The sequence below is a fragment of the Gallus gallus genome, chromosome 8, assembly GCF_016699485.2.
Source record: "Gallus gallus isolate bGalGal1 chromosome 8, bGalGal1.mat.broiler.GRCg7b, whole genome shotgun sequence".
Taxonomy (NCBI): Eukaryota; Metazoa; Chordata; class Aves; order Galliformes; family Phasianidae; genus Gallus; species Gallus gallus.
Window position 1 is genome coordinate 2,841,422 of NC_052539.1, and position 25,941 is coordinate 2,867,362.

The 25,941-nt window shown below is 34.3% G+C and overlaps 2 long non-coding RNA genes across 4 annotated transcripts in view; one reads left to right on the plus strand and one right to left on the minus strand.

Moving 5' to 3' along the window:
* The window catches only part of LOC101750820, a 571,434-nt gene that overhangs the window by 117,747 nt on the left and 427,746 nt on the right, over positions 1-25,941 (minus strand). For all 3 annotated transcript variants that reach the window (XR_006940028.1, XR_006940027.1, XR_006940029.1), the window contains 3 exons: positions 16,772-16,870; positions 7,601-7,688; positions 3,319-3,410 (listed from right to left, as the gene is read on the minus strand). This is a non-coding gene — a long non-coding RNA (uncharacterized LOC101750820). The remainder of the gene's footprint in view (positions 1-3,318; positions 3,411-7,600; positions 7,689-16,771; positions 16,871-25,941) is intronic.
* On the plus strand, positions 179-5,148 carry LOC101750659. The gene is made up of 2 exons (XR_212723.4): positions 179-258; positions 4,867-5,148. It is a non-coding gene; the product is annotated as an uncharacterized LOC101750659 (long non-coding RNA).

Genomic DNA, 25,941 nt, shown 5'->3' on the forward strand with positions numbered 1-25,941 from the left:
AACAAAAGCCAAAGGTACAGCATGAAAGAGCAGTTGTAATGTCTTAGTTTGACTACAGATGCATGGGAGGATCTGCTATAAACAGAGAATAGACGTCACAACAGCTGAACACAAAAGCCTAGAATCAGTATTACTGCTTTGCTCATTCTAATGCTCTAGGCAACAGCCTAAGGATGATTCTGCTGACTGTTCCTGCTCACTTGACTGAAATGGGTCTCATTGCCAGGTGATGGGCATTCTGCACACACAGAAAATAAGGTACTTGTAGTGTTTGTAGAGAATTATCTTAAGAAGCTAAAAATTAGCAGGTGCTTTAGAACTTAGTAAGGTACTTGAAGATTGCAGAGGATTAATACACTGCCAAGGATAGGTCAGAAAGGTAGACAAAGTCTAAACTTCTGTAGATATTCAAGCGGATTTGGACCATTCAAATAATATAAAAGTCACTTTTTAAAAATTTCTCAAGTTTCTTTCTTCTATATTTTGTGCTCTACTTACATTATTTCCCTGGAAATTATGGAAGGCAGCTGGATCAACAAGTTTTACCATATGGACATGGACATCCTTCCATGAATTTAACTCATTGTCTTTAACCTCTGTCAGACCATGCCTTTAAGTTTTGACCAGTCATCTTAAAGGTTATCATTCATGTTCCATTTTTTGCTGTCTCAATCATCTCTTAGTTCAACAGCTAATTGTTTCTATGCTATCATTCAAAAATTTGTCTGGAACAACTTCAGGTATCAAGGAAGACCTACACAGATTACTCCTCCCTCAGAATCCACTGCTTCAGTTGTAAGCTTCAAGTCCTTTGTGATCGTGATCTGGTGTATCAAGCATAAATAAATAAATACACTTTTAAAAGAATAGAAATAGATTCTGCTTTTGCATCCCAATCAGAAAACTAAAACAATGACTTTTGACCCATATAATAAATTATATATCCTAAAAGTTAAAGCATCAGCTGAAGAACTACTGCATACACTCTAGGCTAACATTCACAAACTTAATCTTTGCAGTAAGTAATGAATAAATGAGTTAATTAGCCATACAAGTCCCAATTTTAAAACAGTTGCATTCACTAATTTTGCAAACTAATGTTTGAGCTAGTTCGCATAATAAACTGTAAAGAAGTTACTGTTGCTCATAACAGATAATGGGTTTGAGATGCATATGGCTCTATATTCTTTCAAAAAGCAAGCGTTAGGCAGATGTTGCTCCATTCTTTACTTCTAACAAGTAGTTAATATTGGATAGCTCCTATAGCTTCTCAGCAACTGTTGATCATGGTTTTATTTTCAGTTGACAGCTTATGGAGAACAGTATTCAAATTAAGACATAATATTCTTATATTTGAATGTTTAGCAAGTGCCAGAGGGCCACTAGACTATGCAGTTATAAAGATTATGACTTAGCAAAGCCAAGTACTGACTTGGATTCATGCCTTTAGAGGATAATGAGGATGGACAAAAAGGCTGCAGTTGCATTTCTATTTCAGACACGTAGGAATGGGTATCTAGCAAAGCTGGGTTTTGCACTTCCTGGCATATTTAATTCTTCATTCCACTTACAAGATATTTGATGCTTACTTTGCTATCCACCAGTTTACTTTGTCTAATATCATAGAAGATTAATACATCAGTTTGTGACCTCAAACTGTTATTTATCAGATTCTTATTCATCTAGAAGATTCTCCTGCAGGACACACAGGGTTAACTTTATCATTGCATCCTCAAGGATAAAGGTATTGTAGGTGCGAAAGCTGAGCGTCTCCTTAATTTGGTATCAAGAGAACGTAAGAACAGAGGATGTGTGGGTGTGCTACTGAAAGGGAAAAAAAGCAGCCTTGTTTATTGAGGCAGAATTAGAAATGAAGAATAGTGGAATTTAATTTACCCACTTTGTTTTGAAGGGCAGATATTTCTAGAGTTCTGACATTCAGGCCTAACCATTTTAACTGCCTTGCCTCCTGACTAGATTCTTCCTTCTAGTTTGGGGGATTTATACTCAGAAATTAATGGAAGCATGTGCTCCCCAAATTGCTTTCTTTCACTGGTTTGTAGCATAAGGACAAAACTAGCCATTTCTTTTCACAAATTATTCTTTAATGTAATAGATATTTTCATGCAAATCACTATGGAAAGATAGCTATTTTTTAATATGGTGATACTTGCTCTGACTCTGATTTTACCCAAAAATCAAACCTGAAAAATAGATTCATAACATTCAAAGCCAAATGAGATTCATATCACACAGGTCCCCAGAGACATTTGGGAGGAAGTATAAACAGCTATTTATGTGAGGCAATTTCCACTGCTAGTTTTCCTAGCTGAAGTAAATGTTACTTTTAAAGATGTTTAGCCCTTCCAGTTACATCAGACACAAATTCCCTTAAAAAGCAAGATAACAAAGGTCTCTTTCTACAGGTTACCAGAGATTTGTCCCACATAATGCCATACTGTGAGAAAGCCTATCAAAGAAAAGAGAAGTCTCAGTTATCAATGTAGCACCTGTGATCTGAAGAGCATTTAGTTACTCCAAAAATAATGCCTCATCAGTTACAATTTAGGTGTCAGAGGTAAATTCAAAATGGCTTTGATGAGGTCCAGCCTACCACTACAAAGGCGGACAATTACCCTCTATTTTCTTCTGTCATTTCAGAAGGGTGACAAGTATGCTCTATGACCACTCATTTCAATAATAATGAGGTACTTATCATCTCAGAAAAAAATCTTATTTTTCTATAGAAAAAAAGGCTTATTTTCATTTAACTTCAGGAATTATAACTTAATGTTATTAATATTTTTATCTACATAGTCAAGTCTACTTTCTTTTATTACACATAAAAACCATATCAGAGGCTTGACAATGCTTGTGTTGAGCAGACAGTCATGCATCTTTTTCTAGACAGATTAATGAGCGATTATATGAAGGAAAGAGCTCATTTAGAAATTATGTCTGAGACTACTGCCAAGTCTTGTCTATATGAGTATATTAAAAATGATACAATATTTAGGATATTTAGAATTACTTTAATGAATCTAGATTTATCTCTAAAAGAAAAGCAAGGGGACAATTCATGCCACTAGTGTTTAATGGAAAAGGTTTATGTGCTAATACACACTGTATTGTTAACCTTCTTCTAGTTCATTCATTATGTATTATTGAAAAGTATCACAAGATGCAGTAAATGAGTTTCTCCGCTAAGTGAGGCAAAATAATTAGTAGATTAGAGGAGCCCTCAGTTTCTACTATAGAGAAACGTGGTTTCTAAGTAGACTAAAAATACATTAAACAACTGCAAGAATATTCACCTACATTAATTGCCATTGGATGCTCTTCAGCTGGCATTATCAGAATTCTTGATGACCATTGTACTCTTTCTCTGCTTTAAAAGCCTTCTCCTTATCCTACAAAAAATAATCAGAAAACAATAAAGAGCAGTTTGATTTCAATGAGAGTAGTTTCTTTATTATTATTAACTCTTGTGAAAAGGTTAGATTTTTTCATTAGCTTCAGTGGGAGTGATTCTGTTCTAGCATGGATTTTACTGGAACAGCTTCAGCAAAATTTACCTGTATTTTTAATCAAAAAGACTGGAGAAATCTGATTCTTTGTATCCCATCTGGCTCACTCTTTTTTCACTAATGTAACTTCTGGAGTTGAAAGGGACTCCTCACTTTTATTTAAATATTTATCTCCTATTTCAACCTTTGGACTAATAGACTGGATTTTCCATCATTCATTCAGTCATCCATTTCCACTGCTGGATTTTCTTCTATCAATATGAATTACTTTTGTATTTTTGCTAGCATGATACCAACACATGGTAGAGAAGTCTAAATGGTAATAAAAGACATATTTTTCACCCAAGAGTGAAGCATGCTATATCATTAAAGCACAGACAGAATTAAATGATCTGGGTCATCACGCAGCTGTGAGTAAATCATTTAGAACAGTCTTAACTTTAGTTTAATCAGACAGACAATTTATATTTCACATATTCAACATTCATTAGACCACTTATCTGAAATATCCATATCTGAGTTTATCAGACATACTTCACAAGATGAGTATTAAATTTTCTGTGATTCTTTTTTCTCCCCATCTAAGATTAAATATGTTTTGCATCTTTCACAAAGATACGTAATAAGGCTTAACTAATTGATCTAATGTACCACTATTACTAAATAATTAAAGCTCTTAAAGATGAAAGCTGGTAATGAAATGGTCCTAAGAAATGTGCAACTCATATTAGCAATTGCAAGCAAGTCTAATGAGGTCATGACATATGTCTTTTACTTTCTCTCCGGATATAATCCACTTAGACAGGAAAAATAAGGGTACTTTTATGAATATAAGCAAAAATGTGTTAAAAGAAACTGTCTATCCTGTTGCTGAAAATTCTAACATTGAATGGCTGACAAAATTGCAATTGTGTCTGAAAGAAGGCATTAAAAGTTTAGAAAGATTAGAGAAAAACTGATTTAGAGTTTAACATTATCCTCTGACCTACTACACCAAAAGACTATACTATTTTAAGACTAGAGAGCATGTCCAGACAGGATGTGGAAATGTTATATCTGAATGATGCAGCATTTTTAATTGCTGACTATTAGTGGCAGATTTTATCAGAAAGACATTTCTATCTTTTATGTCTCTTGTCTCTCACAAACACAAAGTTATGCAGAAAAGCTACATCTTTGCACTTTTCTGAAGAGTTGCATTTTTTTTTTAAACCTAATTAGTGAGACTTAAAAAATTAACAAGAAACAACTGCAATCATAAAAAATATGTTTTTGAAAGTTTTATATTAAATGCTAAGTAATTAAGTTCCTCCTTTTACTTATACTATTTTTCATTTAGCAAATAAACGTCTAACAGATCAACCTGGTCGCAAGGAACCTGTGCTCATGAGACATCACTGTCAGCGGGTCTGCTTATTACAAATCCTCAGAGAAGTTAATGTCAAGGATGAGCCAAGACAACCTAAATGAAGAACTTGATCACAATTTCAAAGCTTCATTTCTTACTGGAAAATCTTTTGGGGTACAGGACCAAGTACAATCCACTTCACTATTTTTCCCACCCGATGTTACTTTGCTGCAGCAAAACAATAAAGAAGCCATTCCTCATTTTGTTATTAAAGAATGAATTGAAAAATGTTAGGTTTGTGAGACAGATGTAAAGTTTGCAGCTTCTAGTTTTTAGATTATTCTTTTTGAATGCTAATCAGTATCTAATTTCACATGACATTAAAAGCTAACGCCCTGCTCCCCACTTCCTAGATAGCTTCATAAGCAACACTTTAAAAATCAAGTGAACTGGATGAACTCTATCTCCTCTCATTTGGGAAAAAAATAAATGACTCCAAAATTGAACATTAAACAGCCACCCACCTAACTTTCTGAGAAACTTTTTATGTAAAAAGAGATTTGCAATAGGGCTAGCACATCATGAAGGTACATGTATATAATGTTAATTGTTCATGTTCTTGTTTCCACAGAAAATTCACAATAATGGGTACACTACATAATCTAAACTTGAGCTCAATAAAGTCAGCCATTACAATTTTTTTCCTATTTTAATTTGAATGTGATTAATATAAAATTGAAAAATAAGGTCACATCATTAGTTATATTTCAATATAATTGATTCAAATAACCTGTACAGTTATAGACTGTAGAAATGAATCATCACTATTCTCCCTGACAATAAACATCATTTGGCAGAGGTACATCACCTTTGTCCCAGCTGAACCAGTCCACATCTTTTGAGATGCAAATGTCACTTCAGAGTCTTTTCTTGGGAAGAGCTATAGCCTACATGGAATATTTTTTTATCCACAAGGTAAGTGGAGTATAGTACTTGGTTACAACTTCTGTAATTTACCATATTATTTAATGTCAAATTGCAAACTCACATCAGACAGTAGCAGAAAAATACGTGGCTGTTTCAAGAGCCTTTATCTCACATGGTGGATTGTAGTTCATGATAATTTAGCTATGTGATTTTATTTTATAAGATGGTTGAACAGAACGGGTACTCTGAAAAAATATAAAACAGATATGCCATGCCAAGGAAAAGAAGCTGACAACAAAAATGTTGCCACAGAGTAACAACTTCCTTGTAAACTACTATGTCTGCAAGGCAAAGGCACCACTAACACTTCAGTATCTGAAGCAGAAGAGAGGTTAGCAACTCACAGTCCTATTCAAATTGTAGGAAGAAACCCTGAAATACTATATATTACTACATAATATTCAGATTAGAACAGCAATAGCTTCTCAAGGGGAACAGAGAGGTGTGTAACCCAGAGAAGTCTCCACAACTCATGGTAAGCAGAAAGGTTATGATATCAGTACAGTGAATTTACTACTTTAACAAATGTAACTCAGTACATAATATTATGCAAGTTGTGCAGGAGCCTTTTTATCGGAAAGATCATAAACAGAGTGAATCACAGATTGGTTGAAGTTGCAGTGGACATCTGGAAGTCAGCTGGCCCAACCCCATCACTCAGACAGGGACACCCAGCATAGGTTGTTCAGAACAAGTCACCATGTAATTTCTTTCACTGCCAGAAGTGCTGGATAGCAAAACAAACTAATGCATGTGCTATTTTCAGGTGTAATGTACATAGATCTAAACCAGGTTAAAGAGTTTTTCTGTCAAGAATTCATGATATGAACATGCAACTCATGTTAATCTGTTCTTTACATAACAGATGCTACTGAGGACAAAATAGGAATTATTTCAGTATCATTTAGAAACTTCAGAACTGATGGTTTGCACATGATAAGCCACTGTCATGAAAAGCTTACACCTGATAGAAAAATGAAAAGATTCACTGAGAATCCAGAGAGGTAAGGGTCACGTAACATGCCATCAGCAGACCCTGGTGATGATTAATACCTTATTTTATTCATTAAGATCTCCTTTTTTAAACACAATACTGATTTTCATAGTAAACATGCATTCTAACCTAAATAACAAACTACAGTAGAGCAATCCATCCCACTCCCAGCCAACTACACTGCTGAAGGCAGTGTAAGGCTTCAACACTCTCACCAGAGTGAGAAACCTCCTACAATAAGTGAGAGTTGATAAGTAATAATAGGTCACCTTTCTGAGAGAACGCATACGAGAGCTCAGAATAGTGAGATTGTTAAAACTGGCTGAAAATGGAAAATAGAACACCAAAATGCTTTTACAAATAGTTCAATTTCATTACAAGTTTTAGCATAAACTTGAAGAAAATTCATTCATTCCTTAGAATTTATAAGTAAAACCTTATGTTAATTAGTTGCACAGGATCACATCACATAGGGGACACTAGGGAATGAAAGAGTACCAACTCTGGGACTTTTGGTCTCCTGAATAGAAAGCTATCACCTCAAAAATTTTATCAGTTAAAATCAACTGCTGCAAGTATAAATGGAAACATAAACTCAGTGGAGGAGATCATTGTTGGGAACAGCTATTCTCCAGAGCTCTTGTTAATGGATGGCATGAAAACTTCCTGAAGGAAAACCAGGACATCCTTGAAATAATTCTACCTGTGTTGAATTTCTATAGTAGAAATAACTCATTTACTCACTCAGAAATGCAGGCTGCCAGACAGGATCCCTGAATTATATAGTTTGAGTCTGGTCCTCTTCTGTAGGGGGCAGTCAATGGGTTATAACCTTAAACACAATAATAATTACATCACCTTGTTGAAAAACCCACATCCTGTGCATGCTCTCTCTCTCTCTTGTTTTTTTTTTTTTACTTTAGTTCATGTGAATTTAACATTCTGATAATAAAACAGTTATACTCACTTCTAAAACGTTGCAGGTTCAGGCTAAGACTCTACACAGTTTGTCCTACAGTTGTGGGAATACTTGTGAAACCACATAATAGCCCTGATCTCAGTAAAACAAAATGTGCTACAGCATGCAGGACCATCCCACAGCAGTCTCACTTTCAAACACCCGTGTAGAAAATGGTAACAGGATTGTGACAGCTCAACAAGGCCAACTTTGGCTGCAGCTAAAAAATTTAATAAGAGTTTTGCAGAAGGTATTAGATGATATTTTGATGTATTGAAATGGTCTTAATGCCATAACTTAAGATTCAAATAAGTACTTTTGTCTGTTATGAAACTTGATTACAGTATAACATGTAGACAGATGTGTTTTTCCAAAGCAAATATATTAAAAAGAAAGAAAGAAAATAAAGTATCAGTAAATGCTTTCAGAAATCATTGCATTTTAACTGATATGCAGCATTTGTAATAAAAAAGTGTGGCATTCTGAATATTTTAATGTTATGCTTGAAGCGTATCAAAGTAAGAGAATTTAAGAAACAGGAATTTCATTCTGCAAATTATTTTCCATGCAAACATACAGACAAAATTGGGCTGGAGTACATCACTGGCATTTAGATATGTAACACAGAACATTCTAAAAATCCAAAGTAACATAATGCAACTCAAACTTTATTGTATAAAGCCAACTTTAGCAAGTCATCAGATCTATGAACTTTTTTTTTTTGCAATGGAAGAAATCATTGGGATAAGAAAATATTACTACACAATGCTGTCTTTTTCTGAATAGGCTTTCTGTTCATAATCAGATTCCAAAATCATCATATTCTATAGTGAAAACCGTGGTATTACTTAATGAGCTAGGAAAGGAATGCTAGCAACAACACTGACAAGATTCTCAAATTGAATTCCTAATGAAGTCCAGGAATTGAAAACTTCAAAATTGTCTTTCGAAAAAAGTAAAGCAGGCTTTTAACCAGGTCCTTGGCTTATATTACTAGGCAGATGACTACCAGCAAATTTTCCCTTTCTAGTCAACAGTTTTTCATGCCTGAAGAGACTTGGCTGGGGCTTGGTACTACTGCTAAATATTGCTGCAATTTGCTGCCAGTGTTCTGCAATCTCTTGTCTCACTAAAGTAACTGTCCTTGCTCCATATCAAGTTCCAGTATGAATACTAATTTCTATTTTGTACAGAGGAATGGTAGTATTTCACTTCATTCTGAATTTACCGTTGTAAACTGTGAACCTGATCATTTTATTATGGCAGAATATTTGCAAAAAGAATGATAATCAATGTAAGAGGAGTGGCAGTTAATCAATGTAAGAGGAGTGGTAGTTCTTTCTTTCTCAAATGTTTATTTCAGAAGGAGATAAGATTCAAAAATATCCCAGTGAACATATAAGTTAGGCCTGAAATGTGCTTGGAGTATGGTTGGAAAATCCCTTTATGTGAATATATAACAAATGTTGTACCAATCACTGTCTCCAGAAGAGCAGTTCAATTATAATTCTCATATTCTATTATTTTATTTTGACACGTGCCTGCTCCATCCAAATGGTAGAAATCTTTGACAGACTTTCTCTGTGAGTTGTAAAAACACTTTTCACTTCTGAAATGCCAATGTTTTCTTTTTTGTACTTCGTATTTCCATTGAGAGTGCTTGCCCTGCAACTGTAAAGTGCTTCAGTCACTTACATTGGCTGTAGTGATTGCTGGCAGAAGTATAGATGATTAACAGCAAAGTCTCCTGCTGCTCTCACTCAGCAAGCAACCACCAATCATTCATGCTTACAACAGATGCTATTTATTTATTTATTTATTTAGGACTTAAGAAAGTCTAAATGGACTTGAAAAGGTGATTCCTGTTACACTTCATTCTCTGTTCCTACAACTAAACACTCAAAAATTGCTCCTCACAATCATTCCATTGTATTTGAGTTCCTAATTCATACTCATGCACTATGTCTGATTGCAGAAAGGAATAAATAATAATAAGAAAAAAAATCTAGATTCTTAAAAATAAAATCATCTTCTCATACGTAGTGATGAAAGTTGACAACTGCTTGATTAAACTTGGGAAATTTCTCTACAAATACCTCTGCATGAATACTGTACTCTTTGTCCCTTACTTATAAGACCTACAGCATCTTAGATAACTTCCAAGTCACTGCAATAATAAACAGCATTGTATGCAAAAATACTGTGTTAATTACACTAATATGCCTATAATATTTACCAAAGTCTGACTCCAGAAGTAAAGATGAAAGTATCCACAGGGCACACAAGACAAACTGTTCTGGATAACAAAGAAACAGGAAACTACTAAATGGAGCTGCAAGTAAGAGGGTTTACAGGATCTTGAATTCCTCAACAAGAGACTGCAGCTGCATAGTGGAAAAAAATGGTGTATTTGTATGTCTGCATACAGGAATTTACCAAGAGGGGACCAAACACAATTTTAAGTTTTTATCACACCAAAAACTGCCCTATGTTAGTGATGTAGCAGCCCTTACTGCTTTGAAGTTATCATACTTAGTTTTCTTTTCATCAAAACATGTTGTGACAATACAATTACTGCATCACTCAGTATCCCAATACGGGTTAAACATATCTGAAAAGCCTGGCATGAAACAAACAGTTGACAATTTGAAATGTGTCTCTGGATGTGTTTCTGTTTCTTTTAAATTTATTATTATTTTTTTTTAATCAGATCTGAAAATAAATGGAGGGAAGAAATGTGTCAGATGGTATGAAAAGGAAGATAGTTTGTAATACGAATAATTTGATGATGATGTGATGTGTCATACTGAAAGCTAAACTTGCGGTGGAACCAGCACATGTAGAGGCTGGGCCATTATCCAGCCCCAGAGGACACTGACAAGACAAGCCATATCTACCCAGATTCATGGTGCTGGTCCACACTGGAATAAATAATCTGATGCTGTATATAAGTAGTTTGCAAGAGCTGTAAAGTAGGAATCAGTGTTTCCATTCTGACTAGTAAATAAATATTAGATGTAATGTCACTGAGAAGTGGTGTTTTACACATGACTGTACAACTGAACAGCTGTAGTCTTGCATACTGCATGGAAAACCCAAGTTAAAACTAATCCAGTGCAGTTTCTCTGGATCTTCCATAATCTGCATAATGCCTTACATTGTTCCACAAATTTTAGAGTTGAAAGAAAATGAAATCTGTGTAAGAGGAAACATATTCAGATTAGACAGTAGTAATGTTGATTTTCATATCTGTATTTATAGTTCTTCTGCTATAGAATGTTCCTGACTGATGATGACTATGTGAAGAGCCAAAGTTCATAAACCTGGATTCAAAATAATAATTATCCAAAAAATGACTCACAAAAAAAAAAAAAAAAAAGATTCTCATTTCTTTCAACAAATTCTTAAATTGAGCTTGAGCACATCTGTTGATAATAATCTCCATATACATTTGAAGAAGTATGTCTCTTTACATATTTTTAACACATTAAGAAGATGAAAGAGTTGGCAAATATTAATATCTAGATTTTTTTCCAAGTTTTACTTCTCTCTTTCTTGCTAATCAATTCATAGTTCTCTTTCTTGCTAATCAATTCATAGTGACCTATTTTTTGATTATGAAAATGTCACTGGAGAAAAATTGCATGATATATCATCTCTGAATATTGTCTCAGAAATCTAGAGTGGGTAGGGAAAACTAAATAAACCACCAGATAAGAATGCAAAAGACTCTTAGATAAGTTAAGGTCTGATGAAGATCCTAACACAAAAGGAGGAAATTTTTTCCTTTGAGGAATTCTTTCCCAAAATAAACACTCAAATCAGTAGGTCACACAACTCCAGAGATGCTTTTTTTTTTCCCAAGTATGCTGCCTGTTTTATATTCAAAGAGCACAGAAGAACATATTTTTGCTTATGAGTTGGCAAAGCTCCTGGCATAATGGGAATATAAAAGTGAAATTTATGTTGTTCCCCTGAGCACTGGGTTTTGCATAACATGTTTTACATATTAAGCAATACTGACAAAGTGATATTTTTAATCTCCCCACAAAATACAGACTAGTGTTCCCAGGTGCCCCATGAGCAGCCTTTACTTGAGCAATTCCATTAACATCATTGGAATGCTACATGCATAGAGGGGAATAATTTGGATCAGCAGATCAGAGTCTATTTTTATATGGGAAAACATTCCATGTGTGCAAGTATTACAGAATCCTCCCAGTAAAAAATTAACCCTACAGTGAGCACCTGAAAGATTAGGTACAACCAGCTAATAAAAATGATACAACACAGATTTCAAGAGAATGATAAAAGACGCCATTAAGAAAACTTTGTTTCTTTCTTTTCTGCTAGCAGTTTTGGTTAGGCGTTCAAACGGTTGTTCTGATGTTTTTCTGTTATCTCTAATCTAACAGAAAAAATAGGAGTAATACCATCATATTTTAAAGAAAAAGTTTAGAAAGTCCACCATATGTAGTTACATATCTTGAAAATTTTTTTTTTTTTTTTTTTTCCTACAAGAAATATTTTATCAGCTGAATGGATGTCTTCAGCAAATTTGTTGCTATTAAGGGCATCTTAGTTACATTTATAATGCAGAACAATACTAACTAAAATGGTGCAGAAATTTATGAAACAGCTCTATTTTTATACCATAATAGAAAACTGCACTTTCATTAATATGTAATTTTGAGTTGAGTTGAGTAACGAAAAAGCTGAATGGTCTTCAATCTTCAAACCACAGTTTCAAGTTGGTAACAATTTTGTGAAGTGTGATTTCCACGACAGTTTCTATTGTTTACAATAATCCTTTCATCACTGATAAACTAAACTCTGCGTAGGCTGGCAAAGTGTAGGACTCTGGCTTCACAGACTTGCATTTTTCAAAACTAATTTTGTAAATGTATTCCTAACAGGCAACTTCTTTACTCTGGTGATAAACTACCATCATGGTATGTTCCTAAAACAGTTCTGAAATAAACCCAAAGCAAAACAAATAAACAATAAACCAACAACAAGCACTATGCAATCAGGTTATGATAGGATGGCTTCAGAATATCAAAATATTTGACAGACAAAAATGAATTAGTTTCTCTTGCATGTTTCACATAGCTCTGTCTGCTTCGATAATTTTGTCATTTTTAGTGTGGAGCTGAATTATAAAATCTCGTTTAGGAAAGAGTTGGATGAAACAAGCTGAGGTGAAGCCTGCCACAGACATTCCAAAACCTTCAGCAGGTTTATGGAGGTGGAAGATCAAGTCCTGACTATAGGTAGAAAGGAGAAAAATTCCTCAGAAAAATACAGTAAAGCTCCTGTTAGCTCTTTCAAGAATGACTAGTCCAAATTTATTCTCCATGTGATTCAATGTTGCTAGTGTATGTGTAATGTTTCTACTCTGTCTTAAAGAAGTTGATGTGTCTGTGTATATGCAGCAAAAAGAACACTTCAGTCAGACATTTCACTTCATAACTAAAAGACAACATCCTTCCTACCCTGCAATGCAGTGCTAGCAAAATCCTTACCCAGAAAGACACAGAAAGGGAGTTATTATGCATAAATATGATGAAGAAGCACATTCATTACATTAGAAAGCACAGTAGGGTAAAGCTTTAACTCATTAGTAGACGTAGTGTTGCTATAAGGAGGCAGAGTTTTATCGATGAAATAATTTATTCCTAAAGGCACATTTGACTTAACACTTTATAGATAGTAGGATTCAATAATGAGTATATCACTCAATGACAAATTTAACACAGTTTTTTCATTTTTTCTTTCAACTGGAATGGAGCACTTCATATTCTAATTCCAAAAAAATGTAACATTAACTTATCATTACCAGTGGTCTACATCAAGTAAATTAGACTTAACAGCTTTATTAAATAATATGAAAAACCATGAGCATTTATAGCATCATGCACATACACTCTAATTTTGCAAGCCATTTATTTTGCCTGTAAACACTTTATTTAGGATATTCCATGAATTTATACAGGTGGATTTGGATTTTCTCAGGCTAGACTAAATGTAGTCAATTATAAGAGAACTTTCTGCTGTGCCACAAATGGCCTTGTATTTGTTAAGTAAAGAGTTGGTAAAATGACAGTAATTTCAGAGCTCCAAATCTCTCCAGTGCACTGTTATTCTATGACTTTGAGGGGCCCTATAAGACCCTTTCATATAGACATCCATGACAGCACAGAAACGGGACATTCACCTGTAGAAAGTTAAGCTTTGTGATATTTCTGGTCTTTCAACTCTGCATAGTACAAAAAACAAACAAAGAAACAAACAAATAAACACAACCAAACCAAACAAAATTAAAAAAAAAAAGAAACAAGCAATAATAAAAAAAAAAACCCACAACACCTAACTAGAATGAGAGTGGCAACTTTCTTGTTAGTGTTTATCACCTTCTCTGACTTTAGCCAAATCTGCAGCTTCACGCTATATTGAAAAACTGACCTCCAAAGACAGGCAAGCTCTCTGAGTTAATAAATGTACCTTACAATATTCAGAAGAAATGGAATGAAAAAAATTCAGAAGATAATGAGACTTTGAATCTCCTGTCATCACTAGCTACACAGAATTCTAAGAAAATGCAGCACCCTATGAAAAAGTATTCTCACCTTCCAGTTCTTACCCTTACCTTGACAATTTCTTTTTTATCTATGTGTAAGATCAAAAAACAATGTAACATGTTTCCAACTTAAGATAACAGATTACATTTTAAAAATAACCTTTCAGAAGACATCGTTTATAGCAGCAAATCTATAAACATGGAAATGGATTGTCACTGAATCAGAAAAAAAACATTCATTTCCAGTTCATGGCATGTACATGCTTTTCCCCTGAAAGGCTTTTGTATTACTTGTTATGCTTGAAATGAGATCAAACTTAATAATCTCCCTCAGTATCCCCCCCCTTAAAAATGAAAAATAAAATAAAATAAATATATATATCTTACATTGAGACATACATTTACAATAACTGAAAAGAAATGTAAAACAGAGTTGTCCACTTTTTACATTCACCCTACTTTACCTCAATGCCAGCCACACGCTGTTCTATGTCAAGGGATCCCTAACACCTAAAAAACACTGGAAGAAATATTTGGTACTTATACATCAACAGCAGTTGAAATTGAAGAAATATATCTGAGATGTATTGCATCTTCTGTTCCTAAAATATGTCTACAGAAAAGAACAGTGGAAATGAGATCAGTGAGAAAACAATGTCCTCTGATGGTGAAATTTACTCTGTTTTGCTTTACAGTAGGCATAATTATAACTGGGATAAGTTCCTTAGGATAAGAAGATCATTCAGAAATTCAGTTTTGATTGTCTCTTGGTCCTACCTTATTTACAACTACTTTTTATGGAAAAGAAAGCTATCTTTGCACTGTACGTCATCACACTTTTCTGACACAAAGAGTTCATTTAGGATGGCAAATATTACTCAAAACTGTAAGGAAACATAAATTTAAATAACTCAACCAAAAAGTTCTGATCAAAACTCATTAATAATCCTTGAGAATGAAGGACATACATCAACAACATCCACATACAAAACTGCGTTTTTTTCATAACAGCTTTTCACTTAACTACTTTGTGGTGCAAATGGTACTAGATTGTTTTCCTAAATCGTCTAAGCTTCTTTAGGACAGAAGAAAAGAAACAGCCTTTCATTTCTGATTCCTAGGGATCAGCTCTGTAGTTTAACTTTCACTTGTGATCTTTTGCATTTTCAATGACTATGGAAAGGGAAAAAAAAGTCTTTAATCTCTGTGCTTTTTCATCTATTTTTCCTGACCAAGAATAAAGTCCAGGCAGCATAGTACACAATTGGTTCATTATATCTCAAGGCTAGGAAATGTTATGGCTCCATCTGTGAGACATTACAAGGCTCTTCTTATTTCCAAATTAACAGAAAGGTTTCATAGAGTAAATCACATAATAATCACCATTCATGGTCAGAGTCAGTATCACCTGTCAGATCTCTGAAGATATCAGCCTTTGTCCACTGACTAAAAAGGGGACCTAAGAGGTCATCTTGGCTTAGACATCTTGCTTATAGGTGATTAAAATTATGTAATACAAACTCTGCTTCCCCGGTTTCAGTTGTAATTTAGAACAAGAATTACCTAATCAGACTGCAGCCTCCTAAAAAGATTATGTTCATGTAATCTATGATACAGCTTCTTCTTTCAATGGAGAAAACAAGGCAAGGGCCCTTAAAGTGGCTTGGAACAATTGTTACTGAGGAATCTTTTCCTCTTAATTTAAGCAGTAGATTGGATGAATAGCTTAGACTAGACATTAAAGACCATTCTCTAAGTTAAAACTTATAAAAAAGGTATAATTCTTGCATGGATAAGAGTGAAAAATCCTGAAATCCATTCAAAAGACGAGGCCTCAATATTTTCCTCTGAATTCTCTTGACAGACTAAAAAGAAATTGTAAGTAGCCTTTAATAAAAAACTTATATCCCATTCTAAATTTCACATTTAGTGTGAATGCTAAAAATAAAACCCTTCATGTTTAAAACTATTGTTTTTTTCTCCTGTGGAGAAAACCAGTTCAGTCACAGAATGTGTGAAACACGCTCTTTCCACTGTCATTTACTTATATCCAAATCCTCAGAAAGTGAAAAGATGTAATTAAAGATTCTTACTGTATGTATGGATGGAAACAACCATTCCTAACCCTGAAGACTCCTAGCAAAAAGATGCAGTATTTGCTCTATTTTAGACTTAGAAACAATTCTCAATGAAAGCTTATCTCATGCAGATAAGTTTTTAAATTTGAATTTCTCACATTTGTTTCCTAATTTATCAGATTTTTTTTTTTATCCCAAAGCATTCTGTTCAGAGACAGAATATAATCCTCACCAACAGCTACACATCATCCAAATACATAAAGCTTGCAGCAACACTGATAAGAAAAATTTGTACTTACCTCTTCACTCAGCATCTTGCAGGGAGGAAAAGAAGGGAAAGCAGTTCTGCTTCATATGTTCTTCTCTTGGTACCAGATCTTCCTAGGACACTGTAACAACTACAAAAACACATCCAGAATCAGTTTTAAAAATAGTGAAAGTGAAAAAGATTCATCCAACAATTAACGGACAACTGCAACGTTTTCTATTCAGTCCTAAATCCTCTGGTCTATTGATGACTGGAAACTGTCCAGATAGCTCTTCATTACTGAATAAAGCCATATTTCTTAGACATTTTCACAAGCAGACCTTTATATTATGAGTGATTTTTCTTTAGCTAATTAGAAAAAAATCTTAATTTAATGCACTGTTTCATGTATGAGAAAAAAAGATTAATAATATCTTTTATTATTTCTACTATTCCAATGAATTCAAAACCTTCAATTAACTGTGTGAACTGTAACTACAGTGAGATTGTTCAACCTAAAGTTGAAACTTTGTTTGAATGCATGGCAAGGTTTCAATTAGTGGACTAAATAGTTCTGCAATGTTTTCTGGTTTCTTGTAAGTACTATGAATTGCACAAGTTTATACTTCTTTTTGTAAAAGGGATAACTGTGAGTCAACTAAGTGTCTTCAACAGAGAATAGTCTATGATTCTATATTCCCACAAGCATAACATTTTCAGTCAGTATATAGTACACTAATTCAGAATTTTTAGTGCATGATGTTAATTCTATGCAGTTTTCTAAGACTCAGTCAAATAGAGGCATGAGACATTTAATTTGAATTTTCTGGTTCTTAACCTCAGAGCTAAAATGTACTTTGAATCTATTCACCTATATGAATATAAAAACAACAACAAACCAACAAAAAACAACTTTGTTAACCCTACATCCAATGGATAGAATACTTCCACAAGCTGGGGCTGTTCAGCCTGGAGAAGAGAAGGCTCCGGGCAGACCTGATAGTGACCTTTCAGTATCTACAGGGGAGCTGCAAGAAAAAAGGGAACAGACAGGCTCTTTAGCAGTCTGTTGCAATAGGACAAGTAGAAATGGTTTGAAACTAAAAGAGGGGAGATTTAGATTATAAGGAAGAAGTTTATTATGGGAAGGGTAGTAAAGCAGTAGCACAAGCTGCTGAGAAAGATGGAAGCCCTGTTCCTGGAAACGTTCAAGGTCAGGCTGAACAGAGCTCTGAGCAACCTAATCAAACTGTAAGTATTCCTGTTTATTGCAGGAATGTTGGATAGAATGACCTATAAAGGTCCCTTTCAACTCGAACAATTCTATGATTCTCTGTACAAAAAAACACATTAATGGTCATAGCATGATATTTACTCAAGAGGTGATTAGTCCCACAAATAGATTTTTCAAAAATAAGTACTGAATGTAACTTATGACCCTAGCAGTGAGGACTAGGAGATGCTTGCAATGCAGATGGGACTGTACATCCTGCAATAATAATTTAGATAACTTTGAACTAGTGAGATGATGGAACCAATCTTTCTATAACACCACAGATTTCAATCACAATAAGATGCAACAGCAGTATTTTTTTTTTAACCCATTTCCATGAAACTCAAAATGATCCTTTACTGAAAATTTTTGAATCTTCTGAAAATTCACAGCCCCAAAACTTCAATACAACAAGTTATGTAATAGCTCATCAGTACAAAATGTTACTGTTTGATACTTGTTTAAACACACTTGTAGAACATTTTATAGATTGAACGTACTTTAGAAATATCAGTATAGCTCTTTACATGAACCAACTGAGTATGAAATACAAAAAAACAAAAAAAAAAAACAAAAAACAAAACAAAACAAAACCAGCTAGCAGTCTAAGGAAGGCATGTTTCAATAAAGGCATCAAACACTGATAGGAAGACATACGATAACACTATGAGTAGTTTCAGTTAAAGATATCACGCGAAGAAAAACCTGTTAAATATATGTATATATATATATATTTTAATAGCTACATTAGTCTCAGGTATTTGGAAACTTTGTATTAAACCTCAGAATTATGGAGGATAATGATGAGCCAAAAAAAAAATTGACACAAATAGCCTTAAGATGTATGCCTCCTCAAAAGGTATTAGATGAAAGACAAATTGTTTGTGTCTTTAGTGGCATGAAGTGTATGAGGAAATCATTAAAGAATATACAGGTAATTATCTGGAGTATGGATGAAAAGACATTTAAATGTCAGTGATTTCATTAATTTTATAATTGAAGATTGAGAATTGGCAGAGCAGAGGGTAACAAACCATGAACGGAAGTGATTATAAGCTAACAGAGTATCAGAATCATTCTGATTTGATCGAACTAGTTGGGGCTAAAATACATTCGGACACATACAGCACATGTATGTACATGTTAGCAATGCCTGGAAATCACCTGTTAGGCACACTATCAAAAAGGATTCATGTGATTGTTGTCTCTGCTGTCTGGGCTATAGTTTGCAGATAAGGCAGAAAAATTTATCATGATGATGTGAGTTGTCTAACTTGCTGCTAAGTTTTCTCCCTACTGAAAGCAAGAATGTATTCATTAGTGCTGAGATTTTACTAGAATCAGAGCCTGGAAAGGTGTGTTTTGCCTTGTTTCTTTGTTTGTCAGGAAAAGATAACAAAGAGTCTGGTTTAAAGGTGTTTATTTGCCCCCCTTATTCAGTTCCCTGATAATTAAAATACAGTTTTCATTCTTTGTCAGGCAAAATATTATGTAGAAGCCTAATGATGCCACCCCCAAAGCATCATTAGGTTACTTGATGGAGGATATGATTTATGTATGTTATAGAAGAATTTACTCCAGGGAACCTTTTCAAATCAGCAAGAACAGAATTTTGTTCACTGGTAAACAGAAATGTAACGACAGGATATTAGTTTTGGGTGGCTGATATTTGATTTCCTGGAGTTATAAAGACATTCTGCTTTTCTACTAATGGCACTATATGTCTGTGATGGAAATAATTAATGACTGTGCAACTTAGGTCAACGCCATGATAAAAAACACTGTTCAGTTGTACTCATGCATGTATGTAATTTTTAGAGAATAAATCAAATTTTCAACTTCTCAGAAAGAAAAAAACAATTTATCTCAAATTCCTGCATGTTTGCACACCTTAGGCCGAAGTAAAAAAAAAAAAAAAAAAAAAAAAAAAAAGGGACTTTCCATTTTTAATTTTATTTAAGCACAAAAGATTCTGTTGTCCCTTTAGTCACAGAAAAGTACAAATGACGTGTACTTGATTTCTGACAAAAAGATAAGGTGGAGAAATGCAATTACTAATAGCTATTACTGTAGTGTCATCCTCTACAAAGCTGAACAGCATCCTATGAAGATGAACAGGGTGAAGCTCTTAAGTACTAGAAGAAAGAGAAAACATAACAGTCAAAGAAAAGGACTATTTTGTCATCCTCTCCTCCTCCCCAGTTGTGAGATTATTAGCTCCTCACTAAATACTTAAAACTAATACAAATAGAAATTATCACTGAAGCCTTTTCTGTGTAAGACACCAGTCTGCTGCATTAGGAACATTCATAGTAACCTTTCCTAATTCAAGTTTTGTTGTACTTAGCACTGAGATAGATGTAATTTGAAATCAGGCAGTCTCCTACTGCTATTCCAGGCATCTAGTTTCTGAAATAGTTTTTCTAACGAAACATTTAAACTGATAATCAAAAAACTATACACTTTCAGAAGAATGGTACTTGGGATGCATTGAGTGAAGGACAAATCAATTCTAAGGTGCTATTTATTAAGTAAGACAACCCATGAAAATATAGCTTATCCAAATTGACTCAGTGTAGTCACTCAGATAAAATTTGCTTGTTAACTGAAAATAAACAAAATTAAGAGGAAGAAACCTAGATGGACAGAGAGGTGAGTTCATCAGATAGCTATCCTTAATTTTCTAAAATTTTATGGACCTCAAGAACTCTCTAGGTTTGCATACATCCAAGAAAACATACCTTAAGTCTGTTCAAAGCATTACTGTGATACTGTGAGATATTCTTTATATATTATAACATACATATCAGCAATCAAGGATAATTCAGTGGGGGCAACTAAAGGTTGCAAGTAAAGATGTGAGAGATGTGTGTCTATCTCCACCTAACATTCCCTAAATTGGATTATTGCCTTACCAATGATATAGTATTACGAGATTGAAAATCATCAAAGTTGCAACATGAATGTTTCTTACTACCTGAGTTGAGAGAGCCATGGGAAATTCTTCCACGGAATTTTGCAGAAATACAGAGATTTGTCTGGGGTATAGAACAGCTGTTATGCAATGGAATCAAAATCACGATATGAAACAGAACTATTATGCGTTTTTTTCAGTCTCATGTACCAGTACTCGTTTTAAAGACTTCAACTCCACTGAATTTTAGTAACTAAATGGCACTTACAAGCCATTTCATTTAGCCACATGAATTTGTAAGCAATACCAATAGTACGCAAGACATTTTCAAAATTTCACCAGCAATACTTGTCTAAAGAGATTCTTACGGATTTCCAAGTGGGGTCATTATCATATAAAAACAAATCTCTTTTGTAAAAATAAAACGAAATCACCATTTCCCTCTCACCAACTTCATTCAAGTATTCAGCCATGCTGTTGAATCACTACATCATTAAAATTTTCACTCCGTGGCACAGAATATCTATTCTTAAGTTTTTAATGCTAACTATAGAAGTACAGAAGTTTTTTTAATAACTTCAGTTCTGTGAGAGGGGTGCCAGACACACAAAAGCCATCACCATTACATTTTTGAAGATTACCTCTTGAGGTTATTCCATTTTCAAGCCACAAAGATGCAGAGAACATAGTCAGCTCTTACCAGTTATAGATAAAATACAGATGATCAAAAGGAACAGACTAGGGACATTTTGCTACTTAACTTACTACTACAGAACTCCTTCTGACACATGGAAATGAAATATGACATATGCAGAACTTAAATGTGTCTTTCTTCTTTCCCAGATCACGTAGACAGAGCTAGAGCTACTTGCTTCATCAAGTAATCTATAAATCATCCTTTTCACTTTTTATGTCCCTAGATGTTTCCAGTTCCCATTGTCAGGCTTCTATATATCTGCTAATCTCAGCGATGTAAGGAGTTTCTAGTGCAGAAAATGGTTTTGTCAGCAGTTGAGGTAAGATAGGTATGACAAACAAAATAATATTAACTAAAGAAAAAAATAGTTCAAACTCAGGGTAAAAGGCTTAACTCTCTAAAGCTACCTCATACATCTTTCCTACCCTGTTGAAAAACTTCCAAAAGTAACTTATCAAATCTCTTTGGCTTGCTTAAAAATCTCAATCTCAAAATGTTCTGTGACATTATATACGCTAAGCACAGGACACTTGTGTAAGGCACAAGAGATGCAGAATTTACTTTGGTGGGGGGGAAGAAAAAGATGCAATACTGGATACAGGCATTTTCTTTAGAAAAAAAAACAACACTGAAGTTGCAGAAGACAATTCAGGCATATTGCAATTTGCTCATTTCAATTCATCAAACTAATCTTAACAGAAGTAACCTAAAGGTTAAATAAATAAATAAGTATAATTGCCAAAAGCATCTGACAGTATTTTGTTAACCTCGGGCTACTTGGAATACAAGGTGCAGCAATGCAGAGTTTTATTATAAAGCAATTATTATAATTTACTTTCTGGGTTATTACACGTACAACCTGCAGGCAAATGCTTCTAATCCCTTGGGTGCAATTACCTCATGATAATCGTGCCAGTTGGTGTCATACTTACTTTTACTCAACATGCAATGCTCAAAGGTAAAATAGATACTTTCTCATTGTAGGGAACTCACAGACTTCCCCCCCCCCAGTAGGTTACTATATGGTATATGGCAAACAGCCTGCCAGCTCTGGATTTTTTTTCCTAAGTAAGAAACGTTAGATATAAGAGTAGCTCAAAGTGGTCTTAAATGAAATCCCAAATTTAACTCCCGAACAAGCTACTGTTGACTAAGCTTTTTTCTTTGGATACTAGATTCACTTTAAATTCACTTTAATTAGGATGGTAAAGAAATTATTTCTTCAGCCAAGAGGCTGAAGAAATAAATCTGTTCAAATTTATTCATGGGAAAAACAATGCACTTATTTTGTAACGCAACAGTGGTTTATCTTGAGATGAATACAACGGCAGCTTTTTGTAACTTGTTCATTAGTGTTTACAGTTCAATAGTAATTAGTATTAATTTGTACATATGCCAGGGGAACATATTCAAAAGACAACTAAGACAACTTGGACTTAAATGTAACTTGTACTCAAGGAAGCCAGGAGCAGATACTTTTCAGCCCAGAGCAGAACTCTTTCAGATACAGCTAACCTGAGAGTTTATGTGAGCTACAAGGTGTTAAAATGCAACCATCTAAAAACTCTTGATACTGTTTTTCTACTGAATACACAATGTCTTTCTTTAAAGGAGACCAGTAAAACAGAGAATTAGACGTGAGCTGCATGACTTGTGCATTTCCTTTTGTATATTTCTTTCCACTTTTTTGATGTCACAAATCCCCTTGGAAGATTTGCCATAACTCATTTCGCTGCCTATATCTGACGATCTAAGTGGATTCAGGCCCAGTTCATGGCAGTACGCGGACTCCATTTTCATCACCTTATAACAGTAACCCCTCTTCCAACCCAGCATTTCTAAAAAACTATCAAATTCCTTCTTAAGTATTGCATGTGGTTAACATATTCCTGCCTACATCTCCAATCATCCTTGGGGATTTTTAAATAATATTTTAAATTATTACTCTTGAAAACAGAATGATTTTATGCAGTACCTGCAGTGAGATATCACTAGGGTCCTGATGAAAAGCTATTTGTTGAAGAGGTATTTGCCAAATCTCTGTTGATACATTTTAAAACGGCATTTACTTTTTGTTTCATGACTCCATCATATATTTTACTGCATTAGTTATCCTGAATACAATTTCCTTCCAATCATTTCCAGAAGGTAAAAAAATATATATTTGACTGCAGCCCAAGAGCACGACCTTACATTTTTTGCTCATTTACTCAGTACCTCGTTGAAATCCAGGTCTAATCAGAACAAATATTATATAAGAATATCATTCATATCTTCAGCAGCCAGTATGCAAACATAAAGTGCATATACAGCCTCTTAAAAACTGTTAGTTCTTACAACATTTCTTTGTAAATTTCTGTTCTAATTTTTGTGATGCAACCCAAAGACTGAAGACATTCAAAGACTTCTGATATTTGATGCTTTTTTGTGTATGGATATTAAGTGCCAAAATATTGGGATGAAAAATATAATTCCAGCAGAAGTAACTCCAAATGTATCAAAGATGATGAGGAACTTGGTAGCCCAGACCTGTATAAAAGCTGAGGAATCTCTTTTCAACAATGTAATCTCTTCTTATTTATGGAAAAGCACAAAGTTAAGTATGTCCAAACCCAAGAGAAAGATAAAAGCACCAAGAAATTCACTGGACTTCGCAGTTCATTGAAACAGAAGATATTCATCCCACTGTTCAGCAAAATAATTTTGGGCATGCCAACTTACAAAATGTCTAGGATTAGACTCTGAACTCCAGTGTAACTTGCCCTGGGATAGCAAGAGGCAGACTTCTGTAAGCTGGAAGGAAACTGTCATATGACTTTCACTTTGGTCTATAGCAATATGTGACAATGCATTCTATAGAGTCATTTCTACAATGTAGGCAAGTGAAATAAGTTTACAGAAACAGTTACACAAAGTCCCAGATGTCTGAAGAAGTAGTGAAGTGTAGAGAATGCTAATATGTAGCATGAATAAACAATATCATCATACACTGCACTGAAATTCACAGGCACCTGAGGGGATATCTGTCTAAAAGCTTCGTGAACAATTAGAAAAAGCTTCTTGCATATGCATTTCACAACAAATACCAGGTTACACTATAGTGAACTTTTATTTTAAATTCCGAAGATTGCTGTACTAAGCTACAGTACTGAGTACATTTCAGATGCATTTCCTTGGAGGGCTGATATTTATGTATCTAGGAAAATGCAACACAGATATTCAAACCTGGAAATCTCATGTATACCAAAAGTAATTTAGACCCCTTAAAAAAATTTCCTTGGTTTAGAAAAAAATAATATGATGTTATTCCATTTTAGCCACAGAAAATAAGTAGCATTTTTTCTATACAAGTTACTAAATTTAACATACTTTGAAATTTTGAATGATAACATACTTAGTACATAACAGATATACTAGCAATCAGTTGATAGATTGCCCTGAATTTAAAGGAACCTGTAAAAGTTATCCAGTCCAAATCCCCTGCAATGAACAGGGACACCTACACATTGATCAGGTGCTAAGAGCCCCATCCAGCCTGACCTGGGGTGTCTCCAGAGATTGGGCGGCTACTACCTCTCTGGGCAACCTCTGCCAGTGCTTCACTACTGTTCCCATAAAAAACTTCTTCCTTATATACAATCTAAATCTCTCCTCTTAGTGTGAAATCATTTCCTTTTGTCCTATAACAGACCCTACTAATGTGACTGTCCCCTTCTTTCTTATAGACTCCTTTCAGATACTGATAGACAGCTCTTAAGTCTCCGTGAAGCTTTCTCTTCTTCATGCTGAACAGCCACAGCTCTCTCAGCCTGTCCTCAGTTGGAACGACATCTAAAGGAGGAGATCTGGTGCCTGGGCAGTGGATATCAAGGATACCTCAAAACACATAGATTTAAAATAGTCAAATTATCATTGCATACTGCAAAGATGTCACAGGATGGCTACATATAGTAAACACTCATCACTTTAGAAACATCACTAGGAACATGAAAGCTGAATATTTAAATGCATTGAAATAAATACAGCAATTGAGCTGAAACAGGAAAAAGGCTCAGTCCACTCTACTCTTACAAGTAAGAAAAAGTAAATTAAAAAAAAAAAAGAAGAAAAAAAAAAAGGAACACCACTACATTCCACAGATAATAGCTACACAATTCTGTATTAGAAATCCAACAGAGTTATAACCAGAATGTATTCAAATAACTGAATGGTAGCTATATTACTTTTTGTCATATTTTTCCATTGGAAAAAGAACAGAAAGTAATTCTGTAGAATAAAATGAAATTATATATTTATTTTAAGAAAAGGATTTCATTTAATTCTGTCTTATAGATCCTT